The sequence below is a fragment of the Haliotis rufescens genome, unplaced genomic scaffold, assembly GCF_023055435.1.
Source record: "Haliotis rufescens isolate VD_foot unplaced genomic scaffold, xgHalRufe1.0.p SCAF_1, whole genome shotgun sequence".
NCBI classification, from domain to species: Eukaryota; Metazoa; Mollusca; class Gastropoda; order Lepetellida; family Haliotidae; genus Haliotis; species Haliotis rufescens.
Genome location: NW_025963779.1, coordinates 20121 through 44903, shown reverse-complemented (window position 1 = coordinate 44903; position 24783 = coordinate 20121).

Here is a 24783-nt window from a genome sequence, read left to right as displayed (position 1 = left end):
AAATGCTCCTGGAATGTTGGCAGAACCATGAATCAACACACACTTGTAGCAGTCATGTTTCCGTGACACAGAATACATACACGTTTGTTTCAATGTGTATTCTGTGTCATGCAAACATCACTGCTACACGTGTGTGTTGATATAGACCACGCCATAAAACATCAATGCAAGACGTGTGTGTTCATATAGACCACGCCATAAAACATCACTGCAAGACGTGTGTGTTCATAAAGACCACGCCATAAAACATCAATGCAAGACGTGTGTGTTCATAAAGACCACGCCATAAAACATCAATGCAAGACGTGTGTGTTCATATAGACCACGCCATAAAACATCAATGCAAGACGTGTGTGTTGATATAGACCACGCCATAAAACATCAATGCAAGACGTGTGTGTTTATAAAGACCACGCCATAAAACATCACTGCAAGACGTGTGTGTTCATAAAGACCACGCCATAAAACATCAATGCAAGACGTGTGTGTTCATAAAGACCACGCCATAAAACATCACTGCAAGACGTGTGTGTTCATAAAGACCACGCCATAAAACATCAATGCAAGACGTGTGTGTTCATATAGACCACGCCATAAAACATCACTGCAAGACGTGTGTGTTCATAAAGACCACGCCATAAAACATCAATGCAAGACGTGTGTGTTCATATAGACCACGCCATAAAACATCACTGCAAGACGTGTGTGTTCATAAAGACCACGCCATAAAACATCACTGCAAGACGTGTGTGTTCATAAAGACCACGCCATAAAACATCAATGCAAGACGTGTGTGTTCATAAAGACCACGCCATAAAACATCACTGCAAGACGTGTGTGTTCATAAAGACCACGCCATAAAACATCAATGCAAGACGTGTGTGTTGATATAGACCACGCCATAAAACATCAATGCAAGACGTGTGTGTTGATATAGACCACGCCATAAAACATCACTGCAAGACGTGTGTTTTGATATGTGTTATATATGTGTGTGTGTGGCAGTGATGTTTCCATGACACAGTATATGTATAAACGCACGTGTGGCAGTGATTTTTCCATGACATGGTATATATCACCACACGTGTTGCAGTGACGTTTCCATAGCATGGCATACATCAACACATGTGTCACCGGTGACGTGTCAATGGCATAGTGCGTATCAACACACATGTAGCAGTGACGTGTCCATGGCATGGTATATATAAACACACGTGTTGCAGTAACGTTTCCATAGCATGGCATACATCAACACATGTGTCACCGGTGACGTGTCCATGGCATGGTGTACATCAACACACATGTTGCAGTGACGTGTCCATGGCATGGTATATATAAACACACGTGTTGCAGTGACGTGTCCATGGCATGGTATATGTAAACACACATGTTGCAGTGACGTGTCCATGGCATGGTATATATATAAACACACGTGTTGCAGTGACGTTTCCATAGCATGGCATACATCAACACATGTGTTGCAGTGACGTGTCCATGGCATGGTGCGTATCAACACACATGTAGCAGTGACGTGTCCATGGCATGGTATATATAAACACACGTGTTGCAGTGACGTGTCCATAGCATGGCATACATCAACACATGTGTTGCAGTGACGTGTCAATGGCATGGTGCGTATCAACACACATGTAGCAGTGACGTGTCCATGGCATGGTATATATAAACACACGTGTTGCAGTGACGTTTCCATAGCATGGCATACATCAACACATGTGTTGCAGTGACGTGTCCATGGCATGGTGTATATCAACACACATGTTGCAGTGACGTGTCCATGGCATGGTATATATAAACACACGTGTTGCAGTGACGTTTCCATAGCATGGCATACATCAACACATGTGTCACCGGTGAGGTGTCAATGGCATGGTGCGTATCAACACACATGTAGCAGTGACGTGTCCATGGCATGGTATATATAAACACACGTGTTGCAGTGACGTGTCCATGGCATGGTATATATATATAAACACACATGTTGCAGTGACGTGTCCATGGCATGGTATATATAAACACACGTGTTGCAGTGACGTTTCCATAGCATGGCATACATCAACACATGTGTCACCGGTGAGGTGTCAATGGCATGGTGCGTATCAACACACATGTAGCAGTGACGTGTCCATGGCATGGTATATATAAACACACGTGTTGCAGTGACGTGTCCATGGCATGGTATATATATATAAACACACATGTTGCAGTGACGTGTCCATGGCATGGTATATATAAACACACGTGTTGCAGTGACGTTTCCATAGCATGGCATACATCAACACATGTGTCACCGGTGAGGTGTCAATGGCATGGTGCGTATCAACACACATGTAGCAGTGACGTGTCCATGGCATGGTATATTTAAACACACGTGTTGCAGTGACGTGTCCATGGCATGGTATATATAAACACACATGTTGCAGTGACGTGTCCATGGCATGGTATATATAAACACACGTGTTGCAGTGGCGTTTCCATAGCATGGCATACATCAACACATGTGTCACCGGTGAGGTGTCAATGGCATGGTGCGTATCAACACACATGTTGCAGTGACGTGTCCATGGCATGGTATATATAACCACACGTGTTGCAGTGACGTTTCCATAGCATGGCATACATCAACACATGTGTCACCGGTGACGTGTCCATGGCATGGTGTATATCAACACACATGTAGCAGTGACGTGTCCATGGCATGCTAACTATCAACAAACGAGTCGCAGTGACGTCTCCATGGCATGGTATATATCAACACACGTTTCGCAGTGACGTTTATATTGCATGGTGTGGATGCAAGACAACAAAACTAACATTCGAATCAACAGGGCGTGACGTTTAACGTATTACAGTTTATAGTTAGAGCCATGGCTTTAGGAACAATTGGTGACAGTTGGTGACAGTTGATGACAAGTTGGTGACGAGTTGGTGACAAGTTGAAACGTCGACAAGTTAATGAGGTTCAGAAAACTACAATAAACAATAGCTTTCTGTAAATTCAGAAACATTTACCAATTTTCCTTGTATTTAACACATTCGAAATTGCATCCAAATGAAGCAATAAATCCATTGACTACATTGAAATTATGGAAAATTACCAAGCACACATTTGCAAATATAATGTAACAGTTGTGTGAAATATCTAAACAATTTTGCACTAAATTAATATTTTGGCATATATGCAATTTCAGGGTGTTCAGACATAAACATAAAACCTAACAATGAAAGGGAAAGGTACTCACATGTGTCTTTACATAGTTCAAATATAGCAGGCAGTAAGGTGAGAACCTGGCAGCATGGAGGTCCAATACACACTGGTGAGCATGTGCTTCGAAATGCATGAGCTTTATGTGGTCGCGACATGACCTGTGAGCTTTGACATTGCGCATGAAGGTTAAGGTCACGAGGTAGTGGAGAGTTACTGAGAACATGTAAACAGTGTATACACGTATCTTAGAATTGATACATATTACGTGGAAATTGAACTTTAGAACATTAGTGTAATAATATAGTGTCTTAATCATTGGACCACCATGGATAATAAGTTAAAGGAATTGTAATAATTTTAACTTGATTTCATGTCATTTTACTAACAGTTCATACTTTGAAACATTAGGAAATCTTGCATCTACACACTCGGCCTCTTAAACATACTGACGATGTGTATAACAGCAAAAAACAGACCTACAAAAATGCAAGATGACAATGTTATTAACAAGACGTCAAACATACATTTTGATCAACTGTTTGAGGGAATGAGTAAAACGAGTTTGTGAAAAGGTCTTCGAAGTTCAGAGTCTTTTGTTTTCAATATGACACTCCTGACATATGCGCTTTCATCAGCCTCAGTTCCGGTCACACGACCCATAGACCAAGTGCTTCGGGGAAGTGTATCATCTTTTATGAGCACGATATCGTTCAATTGGAAATTGCGGTTTGGAGAGTTCCATTTTTGACGCTGTTGTAGTGTTACAAGATACTCTTTTTTCCAACGTGACCAGAAGACATTTGCCAGATGTTGAATGCGTCTCCAGCGCTGACGTGCATAAAAATCGTTTAGCTGAAATTCGCCAGGTGGGGGAATAAAAACTTTTGATTTCATCATGAGAAGGTGATTTGGCGTGAGTGGATCAAGATCGTCAGGGTCACTAGAAACTGGTGTAAGAGGTCTTGAATTCAAAATTACTTCTACCTCGCATAGGAAAGTTCTGTACATTTCATCATCCAGTTGCTGACTAAACTCGTGAAGTAAAGGATTCAGGACAGTGCGGACGGATCTGATCAGCCTTTCCCACACTCCACCCATATGACTTGCCGAGGGTGGATTGAAGTTCCATCTAATATCTTGCTGAAGCAGATGAGAATGTAACTTTGACTGATCCAAATCATCTATTGCTTGACGAAGTTCCCTGGCGCCGCATTGTTGTCACAGTGGATTTCTTTAACTGGACCTCAACGAGCAATGAAGCGTCGAAGAGCATTAATGAAGGAATCTGTGTTCGAAGAATTTGCGGTTTCGACATGAACGTAAAAAGTGCACCATAACGTTTGACATACTTACGCCCTTCTTTCACAACATGTGGCCCAAAGAAGTCAATACCTGTAAATGTGAAAGGAGGCGCTGGGTTGACACGGTTGGCTGGAAGTTCTGACATTAGTTGTACACTTGTAGGCATTTTATATTTCCTGCATACAACACATTTGTTGAGAACTGACCTTACAGCAGAGTTTCCGTTTGGAATCCAGTATGTTTATCTCAAGACAGACAACATTTGATTACGACCTGCATGGCCAAGTTTATCATGGATCTGTTGAATGATCAAGGTAGCTACATGACTTTTACGGGGCAAAATAATTGGATGTTTGACAAGATCAGGCACATTTGCTTTGCTTAAACGACCACCAACTTGTAGTAAACCATCGTTGACGAAAGGATTAAGTTTTTGAATGTAACTGGTCTTTGGTAATTTGACATGTGCTCGGCCTCTTTCCTTTGCTGTGCTCTCAAGAAATACTATTTCAGACTTGTAAGTGTTCAATTTTACAAATCTAAGAATGTTTCTTTCAGCTGATGCAAGCTCTTGGACGGTGAAGGGTTCATTCATTGCAGTGGATTGCTTCTTCAGACCGCTTGAGGATTTCGATTTCTTGACCTGAAGATAAGCACAGAATCTGCGGTAAATTGCAACAGCAATTGATGATCAAAGTATCTGCTGTCTCACTATCAGCATTGCCAGCTTCTTCTGACTTTACCGTTCCAGCATATTCATGACAATCAGAGACTGGACATTTGTCTTCAGGAGTTCCAAGAAACTGTGGTCCATCAAAGCAGAGTGTTGACTTGAGAAACTGCTTACAACTTGAGCCTCTAGAAGCAATATCTGCTGGGTTACCTTTTGTATCAATGTACTTCCATTGCTGGGGCTCACTGTAATCTCTGATCATCTTCACACGGTTTATTACAAAAACTGGAAATCTGGTCCGCTTATTGCTGATATAGTGAAGAACGGTTGTGGAGTCGGTGTAATAAGTGACTTTATCAATGCTGATGTCCAACTCATGCAACAAAAACTGACCAAGTTTAACTGAAGCTGTAGCTGCCGTCAGTTCAAGCCTTGGGATGGTCAGAGTTTTCAAAGGGGCTAGCCTGGCTTTGCCTAGTAACAGAGCACCGGTCTGTGTGTGTGGAACAATCCGGGCATAGAACGCCATCAAGAAAGCAGCAAATTCTGTTGGGTCACCTTTGAACTTCCGGTTGTGGTAAAAACATGGCGTTGGCCATCTGTCTTTGAGTCTCTAGGAAAACATGGTTTGATGAATGATGTTGGTTATCAGATACACATTCATGATCTTGAACAAAGTTATTTGAAATATTCCTATTTTCTGGCAGAACGTCATTTGCATTAGGATCTAACCTTGGTTGTGAGGACTGACTAGTGTTGTAATGAACAGGATTGGAACAAGGATTCGATAGCTGCCAAGATGGCCGGTCAGTGCAGTGATTCGCAGGATTGGAAATTATTTGCTCATTGCGCATATCAGGTTTAATTTCGGTTGTAAAAGGAAAGATCTGATTTATCTCATCATGGTCTGTACCTCGTATCTTTACCTTCATCTCGGTTGTTGACTTTACCTCAGCATCGGCAATCTGTTCTCTTGCACTGGTCTTGGCAATCTCCATGTCGAGCTCAAGCTCTTTCATCTTCAACTGCGTTCCATGCATGGATGTCTGGGCCTGTGTCATCGAATGCAGCATAGCCTTTTCTGCACGGAGCTCAGCAAGTTTCGCTTTCTCAAAAATATGAGCAGACCTAGTAGAGCTTATGGTAGACTTTTTAGAATAAACTGAACGCTTAGATAGCCCACTGATTACAGAATTTTGTTTTGAAATGGATTCTCTGTTAACTTGATCAGACAACTCACGTTCAACACGTTGGATCAACTCATGACCAAATCCCTGAAACCATGAGCTTCATTCCGCTTAACCGCAGCATGCTGAATAGACTTCACTTTCTCCTCAGGAGTGTCAAGTTCACTGGAATACAGCTGAGAGTTTTTTTCGTAACTGGAAAACAAAGCAGCCATAGTATCAAGAAAAGATTTAACTAAATGCAAATTATCATGATTGTTCTTAAGAGAAACAAGAAACAACGCAGAAAGAGCAGCAGTACTCTTGTTCCTTAGCAGACGTAAATGTTCACTTTTGCCTTTCTCCGTAAGAATTCTCTTTTTGTGAAGTGTCCTTATTCTCTTCACCTCCCAGCATGTCCCAGTGTTCGTCCTCTTCTACAGGATTGGAAACATCAGAGTAATCCTGCATGTCTCTTGATGCCATGACTTTAACTTTTAAGAATACAGATGTCACTTTCCAACAATTAACACATTTTGTGCGAAAAAATGCTTTGCGGTTAAACGTTAAACCCCTGTACTGTTAAGCAATAAACAGTTGGAAATCAACTTCAAACATATCCCGGACTGTAACTGATAACCGTTTTGAACAGTCTAAGATGAGTGTGTATTGGCCTCCGAACGGTAGGACGTTCAATATACTGCCATTTTACCAATAATTACACCCTACTGTCTGTATATTTTTCTGAACTAATGTGGATGCAAGACGACAAACCTAACACTCGCATCAACAGGGTTTATTTCGTGACGTTTAACATAGTACAGTTTATAGTTAGAGCCATGCCTTTAGGAACAATTGGTAACAGTTGATGACAAGTTGGTCACAAGTTGAAGCGTCGACAAGTTGATGAGGTTCAGAAAACTACAATAAACAATAGCTTTCTGTAAATTCAGAAACATTTACCAATTTTCCTTGTATATATCAACACACGTGTCACTGGTAACGTGTCCATGGCATGACGTATATCAACACACGTGTCGCAGAGACGTGTCAATTGCATGGTGTATGTCGACACACGTGTTCCAGTGACGTTTTCCATGGCATGGTATATGTCAACATACGTGTTCCAGTGACGTTTCCATGGCATGGTATATGTCAACCCACATGTCGCAGTGACGTGTCCATGACATGTTATATATCAGTAGACGAGTCGCAGTGACGTGTCCATGGCATGGTATATATCAACATACGTGTCGCAGTGACGTGTCAATGACATGGTATATATCAATAAACGATACGCAGTCACGTTTCCATGGCATGGTATATGTCAACACACGTGTCGCGTTGACGTTTCAATGGCATGGTATATATCAACACACGTGTCGCAGTGACGTGTCTATGGCATGGAATGTATCAACACACGTGTCATCGGTGAGGTGTCATTTGCATGGTGTACATCAACACACATGTTGCAGTGACGTGTCAATGACATGGTATATGTCAACACACGTGTCGCAGTGACGTGTGTATGGCATGGTATATATGAACACAAGTGTTACCGGTGACGTGTCCATGGCATGGTATATATCAACACACGTGTAGCAGTGTCGTTTCCATTGCATGGTATATATCAACACACGTGTCGCAATAAGGTGTCTATGGCACGGTATATATCAACACAAGTGTTACCGGTGATGCGTCCATAGCATGGTATATATCAGCAAACGTGTCGCAGTAACGTGTCCTTGGCAAGGTATATATCAACAAAAGTGTTACCGGTGATGTGTCCATAGCATGTTATATATCAACACACGTGTAGCAGTGTCCTCGTCCATAGCATGTTATATATCAACACACGTGTCGCAGTGTCGTTTCAATTGCATGTTATATATCAACACACGTGTCGCAGTGACGTGTCTATGGCATGGTGTACATCAACACACATGTCGCAGTGACGTGTCCATGTAATGGTATATGTCAACACACATGTCGCAGTGACGTGTCCATGTAATGGTATATGTCAACACACATGTCGCAGTGACGTGTGTATGGCATGGCATATATGAACACAAGTGTTACCGGTGACGTGTCCATGGCATGGTATATATCAACACACGTGTAGCAGTGTCGTTTCCATTGCATGGTATATATCAACACACGTGTCGCAATGACGTGTCTATGGCACGGTAGATATCAACACAAGTGTTATCGGTGATGCGTCCATAGCATGGTATATATCAACACACGTGTCGCAGTGACGTGTCAATGGCATGGTGTACATCAACAAACTTGTCGCAGTGACGTGTCAATGGCATGGTGTACATCAACAAACTTGTCGCAGTGACGTGTCAATGGCATGGTGTACATCAACACACGTGTCGCAGTGACGTGTCAATGGCATGGTGTACATCAACAAACTTGTCGCAGTGACGTGTCCATGGCATGGTATATATCAACACACGTGTCGCAGTGACGTGTCCATGGCATGGTGTATATCAACACACGTGTTTTCAGTGATATTTCGATGTGATGGAATATATTAACACACGTGTCGCAGTGAAGTGTCTATGGCATGGTAAATATCAACACACGTGTAGCATTGTCGTTTCCATTGCATGGTATATATCAACACACCTGTCGCAGTCCAGTATTCATAGGATGGTATATATCAACACACGTGTAGCACTGTCGTTTCCATTGCATGGTATATATCAACACACCTGTCGCAGTGCAGTATTCATAGGATGGTATATATCAACACAAGTGTCGCAGTGACGTGTCTATTGCACGGTATATATCAATACACATGTCGCAGTGACGTTTCCATGTCATGGTATATGTCAACACACATGTCGCAGTGAGGTGTCCATGGCATGGTATATGTCAACCCACATGTCGCAGTGACGTGTCCATGGCATGGTATATATAAGCACACGTGGCGCAGTGACGTGTCCATGGCATGGTGTATATTAACACACGTGTTGCAGTGATTTTCCATGGCATGGTATATATCAACAAACGTGTCGCAGTGACGTGTATATGGCATGGTATATATGAACAGACGTGTCATCGGTGAGGTATCAATGGCATGGTGTACATCAACACACATGTTTCAGTGACGTGTCCATGGCATGGTATATGTCAACACACATGTCGCAGTGAGGTGTCCATGGCATGGTATATGTCAACACACATGTCGCAGTGACGTGTCCATGGCATGGTATATATAAGCACACGTGGCGCAGTGACGTGTCCATGGCATGGTGTATATTAACACACGTGGCGCAGTGAGGTGTCCATGGCATGGTATATATAAGCACACGTGGCGCAGTGACGTGTCCATGGCATGGTATATGTCAACCCACATGTCGCAGTGACGTGTCCATGGCATGGTATATATAAGCACACGTGGCGCAGTGACGTCTCCATGGCATGGTATATATCAACAAACGTGTCGCAGTGACGTGTATATGGCATGGTATATATGAACAGACGTGTCATCGGTGAGGTATCAATGGCATGGTGTACATCAACACACATGTCGCAGTGACGTGTCCATGGCATGGTATATGTCAACACACATAATTCTTGTGAATACCTCACCTCTATCACATCAGTGCCATAAATTCCTGTTTATGCTGAGAACCACACTATAATTTTTTTTATAAATTTTCAACAGACGTCCACTACACTGCCAACATATCCATAGTTGTGAGGGAAACCCTATCCCTTGCCAGAGGCGCCACTGCGCATGCGCAAGGCGGGAATCTAGTCACTTCTTTCCTGTGTGTCCAGATGACAACAAGGAAAATATTTTGTTGCACATCCGTACACGTGATTGAGTTCCACACTTACAAAGCACATTAGATCTTCTCAAGCTTCATAGGCTACAAGCAGTGTGCAGTCTACAAGCAGAGAACGGGGGTATAAAAAGATCGGAAGTTCTAGTAAGTAATTAGTTAGAAACGTTTTGTGGGATGAGATCTTCATCTCAAGGACAGACACCCGTCTGTTCAGGCTGTGGGCAACACCAGATACCTGGTGACCCTCACCCTAGATGTCTATCATGCAAGCAACTGCACAAAAAAGTAAAGGTGCAGCTATTGCGAGCCTCTGTCAAAGGAGAAAATTGACAAGCTCTACAAGGCATGTATCAACAATCCTGATTACAAAGATTACTAGCGCATCATGTAAAAACAAGTGATTAAGCTCTTGGTGGCCATATTAATCACGTGGGTTACAAGCGAGTGTCGCGCGAGGGCGCCGTCTCACATTATGAGGAGAAGAGACTCCGTCGCTCATCCCACTCTCCCAAAAGTTGAGGAGCAGATGCATTTTACCGGTCAAACAGAAAGTGCCTCTAACTTGCATCCGGCAACGTCTGGTACGGTCGATCATCGAGTTTGGACAGAAACTAACGATTTTCACCCTCTGCCGCGTTCCCCCTTTAACTTAAATGAGTTCACGGAAAGAATAACAAATTCAATGTCTGTTATGATTGACACACGCATGCAATCTATGACTCGGCTTGGCCATACAGGGGTCGATCAGATTGATAAAAGCGCATGCAATCAATGTCTCAGAAAATCTCATATCTTAAAGAATCTGTCGCACAACCCCGGCTTGGCCATACAGGGGTCGATCAGATTGATAAAAGCGCATGCAATCAATGTCTCCGGAAATCTCATATCCAAAAGAATCTGTCGCACAAAACGGGCTTGGCCAACAGGGGTCCATCACGAAATTCAAGAGACCTAAGGATCTCCCAATAAAGTTGAGGAGCAGATGTACCTCACAGGTTTTTAACTAAAGGGATTCGGAGAAATTAACCAACTCAATGTTGTAATAATTGATAAAAGCGCACGCAATCGAGGGCTCAGGAATAAACTCTAAAAGAATTGATTGCACAAACCCGGCATGACCAAACGGGGATTGATAAGCACGAGATTAAGGGAGATATAAGGCTGAATATGGCAGTACTTCCTCATACAGCAGACAATGCAAGCCTACGCTGTATCTGATTATTATGAGGACACAGGAGAACATAAAAGAGATAGATTACCTCCCTAACACGTACACCATAGGGCAGATCGTGAATCACGGACATTGCATCGCAGTATGCTCAGAAATACACACCATTCACCCTCTAGCCATAAGATAGACGAACTGACAAAGCTCGTGCTAATCAGGATAGAATTCCTAAGCATGCGCCATCTCATACTGCCTGTCCAGTTACACGGGCGGAGAAGCGAGGGAGATGTTACGTTACTATCACACAGTTGTAGAACACGTGATTCCCGCACGGCCAGCCGTAGATCAGACGACCGGGATTACGCTACCCTCAGCCACATGACCCAGTCTCAGCACAGCCCGAGTAGGGGGTGCGGATCTATTGCTAATACTGTTTTTTATGCAGTGGGGATTCTACTACGGAGGTTAATTATAGACCAAATAATTATGCCATTAACATATCATTGCAGAACTCTATAAATCTAATGCCCGCCCTTTAAAACAGATACAAGGACAAAATACCAAGATGACCTTGTTAGAACGTGACGGGTAGGAGGTACCGGTCAGTTGATTCTAGAATTCCTTACCCTTCCCTGTTCGTCATATATTGATGACGTCATCAAGAATCGAATATTCATTAAATGCTACATTCGGCACTTAGTGTTAGGCTGGGTATGCCTGCCATTAATAAGAGTGATTACACAAGTTGCCCCTGCGCACAACAGCCGAGCATCGTTGAACTTTTCTACTAACGTCATACCCCGAACAATCAGAACGTAGGCCTACACTTAGACACCCCACGGAGATGACACTACAGCAGACCGGATTCATCCACAGCTCACTGGAACACATACTGAAGATGCAGGAATATCTTCAATCAGCAACCGGACTGACGTCAAGAAGCACAGTTCCTGCTAAAGATGATCATCCCACTTCGCAGAGGAGGGGATACCACCGGAAATGCCTTCAGACCCTACCGACATCGCTTGCCCAATGGACAACGATTTAGAACTACAGAAGATCAAAGATACGACCACATCGAATCCAGTCGAACTAGCCGGTCTCACAGACATCGACCCAAGATTACCCAAGTTCAGCAAGGGGCTATCAGCATCTTAAAAGAGTCAGAGACCACTCACGGGTTCTACTCCCAAGTATTCCAGGTACCTACGCTTTGCAGTCAACGGTCAGAGATACCAGTTCAGGGTACCACCATTCGGCATATCCTTAGCCCCATGGTTATTCACCAGGATCACCAATCCCATCATCGGTTTGCGCCCATATAAGCTCATAAGGCTTCTCGTATATAGACGATTTCCTATTGGCCGATCAGGACAAGCGCAATTAGTTTAAACACAGTGTGCCTCACTACTAACACTCTTAGGTTTCCTGGTTCACCCTCTAAAACAGAGCTAGTACCCACAAAGGCATCACCTACATAGGCGCAAGATTCTACTCAACAAGGGCATAGCAGCACCCCCAGAGGACAGATATGCAAGAGTAGAGCACATGATAACAAAGCCCACTCGATCAGGCCGTCAAGTCGAGACGCTGGTGGATGTCTCGCCTGTGCCCGCTCACATCTATCCAAGATTTAACCTACAGAGGCGCAAGGTCTCAGCCTTTACTGAAGGAGGTTACATGTTTATATGCCTTGGTAGACTCAGTGAGTTGCAAGATCGAAGTAAGATACATTCCGGGGAAGCTAAATATACTAGCAGATTACCTATCCCGAAAAAAAACAAAAACGAAAAAAACAAAAACAAGATAGTACCCACAGAATGGTCACTACATCCCGAGGTATTCAAGTGGATAACCCAGATATGGGACACTCCAAACATAGATCTATTCGCCACATGTCTCAACAACAAACTACCAGTCTACGTCAGCCCAGTACCAGACCCACTAGCACTCCAAGTCAATGCGCTCTCCATGGAATGGAAGGGAATGTTTGCTTATGCATTTCCCCCATGGGCTCTCCTAGACAGAGTACTGAAGAAAATAGAGGAAACGGATTGTGTCATAATCCTCAAAGCCCCGGCTTGGCCCAAAAGGGCTTGGTTTCCGAGACTTCTACAACTCCTGCTAGAAGTACCTCTGAAACTCCCAGTACGTCACGACCTATTGAGACAACCAAAGACGGACATATTTTACGGCCGCCTCGACAACCTCCATCTTCACGCTTGGAAATTATCTCGCATAAGATGCAAGCCGCCGGTTACTCTAAATCAGCTGCACGAAGAGTGGCTAGCTCATGGAGACCAGCCTCATCTGCCTTATATAATAACAGATGGGACAAGTTCATCGAATGGAGAAGAGGGAAACAGTTACATGGAGATATAACGATACCTATAGTAGCCGAATTCTTGATCCATCTCAGAAACGACAAGAAATTACGACACGGCACTATCGAAGGATATAGATCAGCCCTGTCATCAGTATTACAACACGATGACCTATCTATAGGTACCCATCCAGTACCAAATCGACTTATGAAGTATTTTGCCCTGGAAGATATAAAAGTACCACGTACTTTTCCCAAATGGGATCTATCTATAGTATTGTCGGCATTGATGAAAGCACCGTATGAACCCATGAGTAGTGCGACATTACTATCAGTCTCCAAGAAAACTTCTTTTCTCTTAGCCATGGCTACGGCGGCTCGCGTGTCAGAACTACACGCTATTGATATATCCACTGTAACCCATACCAAAGAATGGAAAGCAGTGTCGTTCAGATCGCTCCCTGAATTTATTGCCAAAAACCAGTCGTCAACCTTCGGCCCACTCGGACATCGGCAATACACAATACCAGCTCTAAGTAAAAGTGTGGACTTCCCGGATAGATTGCTTTGCCCCATAAGAGCCTTGAGATATTTTATCACAGCGAGGGGGATGGGGTGAAGATTTCAGAAGTACCTCAGGAACTCAGGGTAAGTTGTACTTTGTTACTGGACTGCGCTATTGAGTTAGTAAAACAGGGCAAATGTCAACACTGAAATCAGAGATCGAAGGATTAAGTGATATACGGTAATCTACATGATAGGAAGGTTAATGTACTACCACCGGAAGTAACGTCATAGGAGTCATCACACCGGAGAAACGTTAAGATACGTTAAATATAACTATCCAAAAGGGCATAACGGTAAACCACGTCATAAGTGATACGGGAGAATAGTGACACCGGAAGTGACGTCACAGATGACGTCATCACCGGAAGTGACGTCACAGATGACGTCATCACAGGAAACGACGTCACTAAAAAGTCTAAGTATCACAAGGGAATATACATATACCCTTCACATGACGCCTTGAAAATTCTATACGTCTAAGTCTTGTAAGTAGACTATTAGACACATCCGTTTAAGAACCCTTTTGGCATATAATCCTTGGTTTTACCACTTCACTAGCCAAATATCTATGGGATGCTAGATACCAGAACCCGCCGGTCCCTCTGGTGTATACTGGCACTGATGTGATAGAGGTGAGGTATTCACAAGAATTATCAAACAATAGTTATCATTGTGAATAATTCTAAGAATACCACCTCTATCACATCAGGAATTAATCCCTCCCACCTCCCCAAATATCTGCATCTAGTTGATGAGAGTATAGGTTGAAAGAAGTGACTAGATTCCCGCCTTGCGCATGCGCAGTGGCGCCTCTGGCAAGGGATAGGGTTTCCCTCACAACTATGGATATGTTGGCAGTGTAGTGGACGTCTGTTGAAAATGTATAAAAAAATTATAGCGTGGTTCTCAGCATAAACAGGAATTTATGGCACTGATGTGATAGAGGTGGTATTCTTAGAATTATTCACAATGATAACTATTGTTTGATGTCGCAGTGACGTGTCAATGGCATGGTGTACATCAAAACACACGTGTCGCAGTGACGTGTCAATGGCATGGTATATATCAATACAAGATACGCAGTGACGTTTCCATGGCATGGTATATGTCAAAACACGTGTCGCAGTGACGTTTCCATGGCATGGTATATATCAACACACATGTCGCAGTGACGTGTCAATGGTATGTTATATATCAGCAGTCGAGTCGCAGTGGCGTGTCCATGGCATGGTGTATATCAACACACGTGTTTGCAGTGATATTTCGATGTGATGGAATATATTAACACACGTGTCGCAGTGAAGTGTCTATGGCACGGTAAATATCAACACAAGTTTTACCGGTGATGTGTCCATAGCATGTTATATACACGTCACTGTGACATGTATGTTGATATATACCATGACAATGGATACATCACTGCAACACGTGTGTTGATATATACCATGACATCGAAATATCACTGCAACATGTGTGTTGATGTACACCATGCCATTGACACCTCACCTATGACACGTGTGTTGATATATACCATGCCATGGAAACGTCACTGCGACACGTGTGTTTATATATACCATGCCATGGAGACGTCACTGCGACTCGTTTGTTGAAAGTTAGCATGGCATGGACACGTCACTGCGGCACGTATGTTGATATATACATTACAATGGACACATCACTGCAACACGTGTGTTGATATTTACAATGAAATCGAAATATCACTGCAACACGTGTGTTGATATACACCATGCTATGGACACGTCACTGCGACACGTGTGTTGATATATACCATGCCATGGAAACGTCACTGCGACACGTGTGTTGACATATACCATGCCATGGAAACGTCACAGGAACACGTGTGTTGATATACACCATTCCATGGACACGTCACTGCGACACGTGTGTTGACATATACCATGCCATGGAAACGTCACAGGAACACGTGTGTTGATATACACCATGCCATGGAAACGTCACTGCGACATTTGTGTTTACATATACCATGCCAAGGACACGTCACTGCGACATGTGTGTTGATATATACCATGCCATGGAGACGTCACTGCGACTCGTTTGTTGATAGTTAGCATGCCATGGACACGTCACTGCTGCACGTATGTTGATATATACCTTACAATGGATACATCACTGCAACACGTGTGTTGATATATACCATAACATCGAAATATCACTGCAACACGTGTGTTGATATACACCATGCCATGGACACGTCACTGCGACACGTGTGTTATATATACCATGCTATGGAAACCTCACTGCGACACGTGTGTTGATATATACCATGCCATGGAAACATCACTGTGACTCGTTTGTTGATATGCACCATACCGTTGATACGTCACTGCAACACGTGTGTTGATATACACCATGCTATGGACACGTCACTGCGACACGTGTGTTGATATATACCATGCCATGGAAACGTCACTGCGACACGTGTGTTGACATATACCATGCCATGGAAACGTCAGAGGAACATGTGTGTTGATATACACCATTCCATGGACACGTCACTGCGACATGTGGGTTGACATATAACATACCATGGACACGACACTGCGACACGTGTGTTGATGTACACCATGCCATTGACACGTCACTGATACACGTATGTTGATATATACCATGCAATGGAAACGACACTGCAACACGTGTGTTGATATATACCATCCTATGAATACGGCACTGCGACACGTGTGTTGGTATATACCATGCAATGGAAACGACACTGAAACACGTATGTTGATATATACCATGCCACGGAAATATCACTACAACACGTGTTTTGATATACACCATGCCATTGACACGTCACTGAGACACGTGTGTTGATATATACCATGCCATGGACACGTCACTGTGACACTTGTGTTGACATATACCATGCAATGGAAACGTCACTGCGTATCGTGTATTGATATATAACATGCCATGGACACGTCACTGCAACACGTGTGTTGATATACACCATGCTATGGACACGTCACTGCGACACGTGTGTTGATATATACCATGCCATGGAAACGTCACTGGAACGCGTGTGTTGATATACGCAATGCCATGGACACGTAACCAGTGACACGTGTGTTGATATATACAATGTGTAGATGCAAGATTTCCTAAAGTATGAACTGTTAGTGAAATGACATGAAATCAAGTCAGAATTATTATAATTCCTTTAACTTATTATCCATGGTGGTCCAATGATTAAGACACTATATTATTACACTAATGTTCTAAAGTTCAATTTCCACGTAATATGTATCAATTCTAAGATAAGTGTATACACTGTTTACATGTTCTCAGTAACTTTCCACTACCTCGTGACCTTAACCTTCATGCGCAATGTCAAAGCTCACAGGTCATGTCGCGACCACATAAAGCTCATGCATTTCGAAGCACATGCTCACCAGTGTGTATTGGACCTCCATGCTGCCAGGTTCTCACCTTACTGCCTGCTATATTTGAACTATGTAAAGACACATGTGAGTACCTTTCCCTTTCATTGTTAGGTTTTATGTTTATGTCTGAACACCCTGAAATTGCATATATGCCAAAATATTAATTTAGTGCAAAATTGTTTAGATATTTCACACAACTGTTACATTATATTTGCAAATGTGTGCTTGGTAATTTTCCATAATTTCAATGTAGTCAATGTATTTATTGCTTCATTTGGATGCAATTTCGAATGTGTTAAATACAAGGAAAATTGGTAAATGTTTCTGAATTTACAGAAAGCTATTGTTTATTGTAGTTTTCTGAACCTCATCAACTTGTCGACGCTTCAACTTGTCACCAACTCGTCACCAACTGTCACCAACTGTCACCAATTATTCCTAAAGCCATGGCTCTAACTATAAACTGTAATACGTTAAACTTCACGCCCTGTTGATTCGAGTGTTAGTTTTGTTGTCTTGTATCCACACCATGCAATATAAACGTCACTGCAAAACGTGTGTTGATATATACCATGCCATGGAGACGTCACTGCGACTCGTTTGTTGATAGTTAGCATGCCATGGACATAAAACCGGAACTGCTTCATGATATGAAAGACAGACGCAAGTGTTGTTCGCAGTTATAGGCAGTTATTTATTACTGATAAATTTCTTTAAACCCTGAAACAATTGTAAAACATTCATTACACAAAATATAAACATATGCTGACATCAAATATTTCATTACATTTGATGATATATACAAAATGCTAAAACTACTAATTGATAAACTTACATCTCGTCAAAACTTAATTAATCTTATATCATAAACATACTTAACCCGCACATATACTTATATATGCGTATCATATAAATAGAGTGACATAAACGTGACATTATACATTTACTATCATGTGCACATACAATATACAATATATGAGAAATATATATAAAACCTAGTAAACCCACCAAGTGTGTGGACCTAAATAATAACACTTGTAATGCATACAGAAATACAACTAATTACTATGATCTGGCTAATATTTACAACATGACAAAAACAGCCAAATTATCAACAGCATAAACACAATATACCTAAAAATCCTAGGAATATGTACTAACAATAAATTATCATCAAAAGACCAACCTTTAGATGTGAATTCCAAAGTCAATAAATCAAACACCACAATTAGTCCAAATTGTGAATTCCAAAATGTCCAATGATATACGTGCGTTTGACAGTAACATATATGTGATATAAACTGTAGTAAAACTAAACCCTTTAAACTGGAGACAGTAAGCTAGAAAGTTAAACACCAAAGGGCTGTGAGGGGCGCGCTTGGGCAGGCTATTGTGTGATAGTGCCCTAGGTGATTGAGGCTGTGGCAAAGTACTCATGCAGTAAGCTGAAACAGAGAATTAGGAGTGCTGAAGTGTGAAGTATATAATGTTTAAAACATACTTGACTGAACATTTAATTCAGTAAAAATTTAAACTAATAAAACTCTGAAAATATATACAATTATCTGATCCTGTCACATACTTCTCTCCCTTGAATAATGGTGTCCTCGTCATTCCGGTTCTTCATCAAGGGAAAGCAATGCCTTGGAGATGCTGGTGCTGATGTGTCCTAAAATGCCGGTCGCTGCCAATTGTTCCAGGCGCCGACTCCTCTGCTGCCAGTCTGGGTCAGAAGTCTGGCACATTACATAATCTCCTGAGGTTTGCCAGGCAGTCTTCCTCGTTAGTCTACCAGTTCTTCTTGGTGCAGGTATGGGTTGAGGATTAGCATCAGGTGGTACCGGAGGAGGTAGCTCTTCTCTGACTGAGTCTTCCGGCTCCTCTTCAGTGTTTTCTGGTGGTTGCACTGCTTCAGGATCTGCGTCTGTGCTGCTGTCTTCTTCAGGTATGTGGTCGTCACCACCAGAAGCATCACCTGCTACTACAAGAGACTGTAGATCGTCACCTGTTGTCTCTGAAGTAGCCGCACTCTCTTCCACAGTGTCTTCACTGATGATGGTAGCATCCTCAGCAACTGCTGGAAAATAGAATGGAGCATCATAGTCAGACTCTTTATCCTCCTAGATATCCTCTTCTATAGTCTTCTTCACGATCATTCTTGGGCTAGGAGTTGGTTTCTTGGCTGCTCGTACAGTGTTGTTATCCATGATCGCTCGGACTGATCCAATGGGCAGGAGATGGTTTCTATGCAACGTCCTCTTCCTCCCCTCACCAGATTCTCTCTGCACTACAAACACAGGGATATCCTGGTTTGGTTGCAAGAGAACAACATAAGGATCTTCCTCCCAGCGATCTGCCAACTTGTGCTTACCATCAAAGGCTAAGGCTTTCACCAGAACTCGATCACCTGTCTGTACAGTGGCCCCTCTAGTCTTCAAGTCGTAGCTGCCTTACTGTTTGACTTGGGCCGTCTTTGATGCCTTTGACGCCAGGTCATAGGCTTCTTGGAGCTTCTTCTTCAGAGACTTTGCATAAGCTGTCAGAGACTGATGATTCTTGTTGGTCTCGATCCCAAAAGCAAGATCTACGGGCAGACGAGGTTCACGACCAAACATAAGGAAGAATGGAGACTGGTTTGTTGATTCATGCCGGATGCTGTTATAGGCGTGGACAAGGGGAGCTACATAGGTCTTCCAATCTGCTTTCTGGTCTGGTTGGAGTATTCCCAACATATTAAGCAGTGTCTGGTTGAAGCGTTCAACCATACCATTGCCCATAGGGTGATAAGATGTTGTCCGGCTTTTCTCCATTCCCAAGAGGCTGCACAATTCCTTCATAATTCGGCTCTCAAAGTTGCTGCCTTGATCACTGTGGATTCGCTTTGGAATCCCATAGTGCATTATAAAGTTCTTGTAGAAGGCTTCTGCTGTTGTTTTTGCAGTCTGATTCCTTGTCGGGATTACTTGTGCATACCTCGTAAAGTGGTCTGTGATGACTAGAATATTCTGGTGACCTCGCTTTGATGCTTCAAAGGTTAGAAAATCCAGACAGACGAGCTCTTAGGGCTGTGTGGTGATGATGTTGACCAGAGGAGCACGTGCATTGGCGGGGGATTTCCTTCTCAAACATCTGTCACATCTTTGGATCCAATCTTCCACGTCGTCGGTCATGCCTGGCCAAAAGAACCGATCTCTTAGGAGTGACAGTGTCCTTTCTCTTCCAGGGTGTCCCACATCATCATGAAGTCCTCTGAGCATATCCTCAATCAAGGCTGATGGTAAAACACGCTGATGTCGTTCTTGGACGTTAATATTAACTTTCCTGTAAAGGATTCCTTCTTGAAGAAACATGCTGTCAAAGTTCCTATGCATGGAAGTATTGGCTTGACATGGGGGATAATCCTGTCGTCTTGGCTTCCAAGTTAATCCATGGCCTAAGAATGACATCTGCAGCTTGTGCCTTTCTCCAGTCCCTGTCTGTCATCACTTTAAGGTTCTCTCCACGATCTTCTAGGCTTTCTAAATCTGGTGCTGCTGAACAACAGAGGCTGTGTACCAAAGGATGTTCCTGCAAAGTGTGACAAACAGCTCTTATTGACTCTGATGTTATCTGTTGTCTTTCAGCTTCTATTCCAGGCAGCCTGGAGAGTCCATCAGCATCTGCGTTGTTGAGCCCTGGCCTGTAAATGATATCAAAATTGTATGCTGACAAGGCCGCTAGCCAGCGGTGACCTATAGCATCCAACTTTGCAGAAATGAAATTTCATTCGGTTGAACAGAGTGAATTAGACTGAAATTGATTTCTCTTGAAGGTAAAGCCAGATATAAAGGGAGGTTATTCACGGTAGAGGGCCCTACCGTGAGGGGTATATATAGGAATTGTAAAGCCCGGGTAGTTCAATCTCTCCTGTGGTGTCGCCGTTACAGTGCGGTCTGTCTGCCATATGCGCAAATACAGAGCAAAGGGTATGTTGGTTGTACCTCAGTGGTACTCGGCAAGTTTCTGGCCTTTGCTATGCAAACAAGGTACATTTTTCAAAGAAGTAAGAGACTTTGTTTATTTGCCATCTTGCAAAGAAGCTTATGTTCCCAGGCGTATTGGGGGTGGTTTATTTGGTGAAACAGATTTAAAATTTTCAATGTTAGCGTTGAAAATCGATTTCGGTTATTGAAATACTTTCTTCTGTTTCAGATGTGTTAGACAGTGTATATCATGATGTTATATCTACCCTCCCAGAAAGTTTAAAACCGAACGTACAAGGTTTGAGCATATTATTAAATGAGGCTAGATCTGCCTCTACAGTGAGATCATACAACTTGGGATTCAAGAGATTTTCTGATTGGGCAGATTCTCATGGTTTGCCGACTTTATTGCCAATTGCTCGTATGCACTGCGCACTTTATTTGTTATCTTTAATACAAAGTTGTGAAAGTATTTCTCCTGTCAATACAGCTTTTTACAGCATTCGATATGCTCATGTTCTTGTTGGATTATGCAGTCCCACAGATAATACACTGGTACGAAATGTATTGGAGGCTGGTAAGCGGAGATTGGCTAAACCAGTACACAAAAAGGAACCGATAACAATATCGCAACTTAGTTGTATGGTATCGTCTCTAAAATGTGAGAAATGTTTAAAAGACAGCAGAGTTGCTGCAATGATTTTAGTTGCTTTTGCAGGTTTTCTTCGAGCAGTTGAATTATTGCACATTGCACGTTCAGATATCATGTTTTGTGAACATTATATGTCTATATTTATTGAACAGTCTAAGACGGACGTGTACCGAGATGGTGCATGGGTAGTCATAGGTGTATCCGATTCACTGCTATGTCCTGTTATGCACTAACAACGTTATTTAACGATGGCAGGGATTGCCGAGGATTCTGAGGAATGTGTTCAGAGCACTAAGTACTGTTAATGGTAAATATGTTCTGAGGAAAGAAAACAAGCCACTGACTTATACATGACTCCGTGAAATATTTCGTGTAACTTTGTCACCTTTTGTCAGTGATGTGTCAAGATATGGCCTCCACAGTTTGAGGTCGGGTGGTGCTACAGTGGCAGCAAACAATGGTGTACCTGACCGTCTTTTTAAGAGACACGGGCGCTGGAAGAGCGAGAAAGCCAAAGATGGGTATATCAAAGACAGTGTTAAAGCCAGATTAAGTGTTTCGAAATCATTGGGTTTGTAATATAGGTTGTTTTCCTGTAATCCCTTTCTTTGTTTCTCACGCAGAGTAAATGCCTCAGCGTGTGCCACAGGGGAAGCCACATTGTGTGTTTGTTGTTTATATCTGGCTTGACGAGGTTTTGGAAGAGAAATGAAATTTCATTCGGTTGAACAGAGTGAATTAGACTGAAATTGATTTCTCTTGAAGGTAAAGCCAGATATAAAGGGAGGTTATTCAAGGTAGAGGGCGCAACTGTGTGGGGTATATATAGGAATTGTAAAGCCCGGGTAGTTCAGTCTCTCCTGTGGTGTCGCCGTTACAGTGCGGTCTGTTTATTTTATGTTTGTTCTGTGCGTTATGGTTATGAACATTTTCTGTTGTCAGGTGTTGGCAGTCTTGCTGCAAGACAAATGTCGTCACAGTGACGAGTATGGTTCTGAACCACAAAGCATGGATGGTACCTGGTACATTCATGTATCTTACAGTAAGATGTTACTGGCGTGACTGGCGTGGGTTCTGATATCATATGGATCATGGCTAGTGACGCTACTGGTGTTTGTAACAGGAAATTTCATTGCAGAGTAAATGCCTCGGCGTGTGCCACAGGGGAAGCCACATTGTGTGTTTGTTGTTTATATCTGGCTTGACGAGGTTTTGGAAGAGAACTGAGCACATAGGTCAGAGGGTCATTATCTGTATATACACTGAATGTATTGCCATGCAGATAATCCTTGAACTTTTCAGTCACCGCCCATTTCAAACCTAGAAATTCGTGACGGTGAGCTGAATAGTTGCTCTCTGCCTTGCTCAGTCCACGGTTTGCATAACTGATGACCTTCTTCAATCCATTCTGTTCTTGGCACAAGACAGCTCCCAGTCCTTGGCTTTTTGCATCAGTGTGGACTTCAAATGGCTTGGTGTAATCCGCATACCTAATAACTGGCTGTGTTGATAAGCATGTCTTGATTGTCTAGAACACAGTTTCCTGTTGTGGTCCCCATTGCCATGGCTTGTCTGCCTTGTTGGCTGGATGGTTTCTTCCTCGTGTCCTGGTCTTTGTGGCTGGCATCAAAGCTGATAGAGGCTTGGAAATCTTGGCGAAGTCCTTGACGAATTACCTGTAATAACCTGCAAATCCAAGAAACTTTCGTATCTCATCTGGGTTTGCAGGTGTAGGCCAGTCCTAAATCCTCTGTATCTTGTCCGGATCTGTCTCGATGCCATCTTCATACACAATGTGTCCAAGAAACTTGATCTTGTTTTTGAAGAAAGAACACTTGTCGGCACTGAGCTTCATTCCTGTCTCTCTGGATCGTTGCAGTACTTGGCTAAGCCGTTCTAAATGTTCTTCAAATGAGCTGGAAAAGACGATGATATCATCCATGTAAATAAGACAAATCTTGAGGTGGAGTCCTTCGAAGCATTCGTTCATCACCCGTTGATATGTTGCAGGGCTGTTGCAGAGACCGAACGGCATACGGTTGTATTTCGAAGAACCCCAAAGGACCTACGGTGAAAGCTGTCCTTTCCTTGTGCAATTCCTCAATTTCGACTTGATGATATCCTGACTTCATGTCCAGTGTACTAAAGAATCTTGCAAGTGCGTCGAACATCTCGTCTATCCATGGCAGAGAGTAGGAATCTTTGATAGTCCGACGATTCAGCTGTCTTAAGTCCACACACATCCGTAGTTTCCCATTCTTTTTCCTGACTAAAACCACATTAGATGACCATGGGGAGTATGAGTGACGGATGACTCCACATACAAGCAGTTCTTGAAGGTGTTCCTTGACTTCTTGGTACATTGATAGTAAATCCTTCTATGTCTCTGCTTGAAAGGTCGTTCATCCTCAAGGTCAATCCGATGCTTAACATTGGGGACATGTCCTAAATCTGTCTCACCATTGAAAAATACATCCAAGTACTGTGAGATAACCTGCTTGCCAATCTTCAACTGT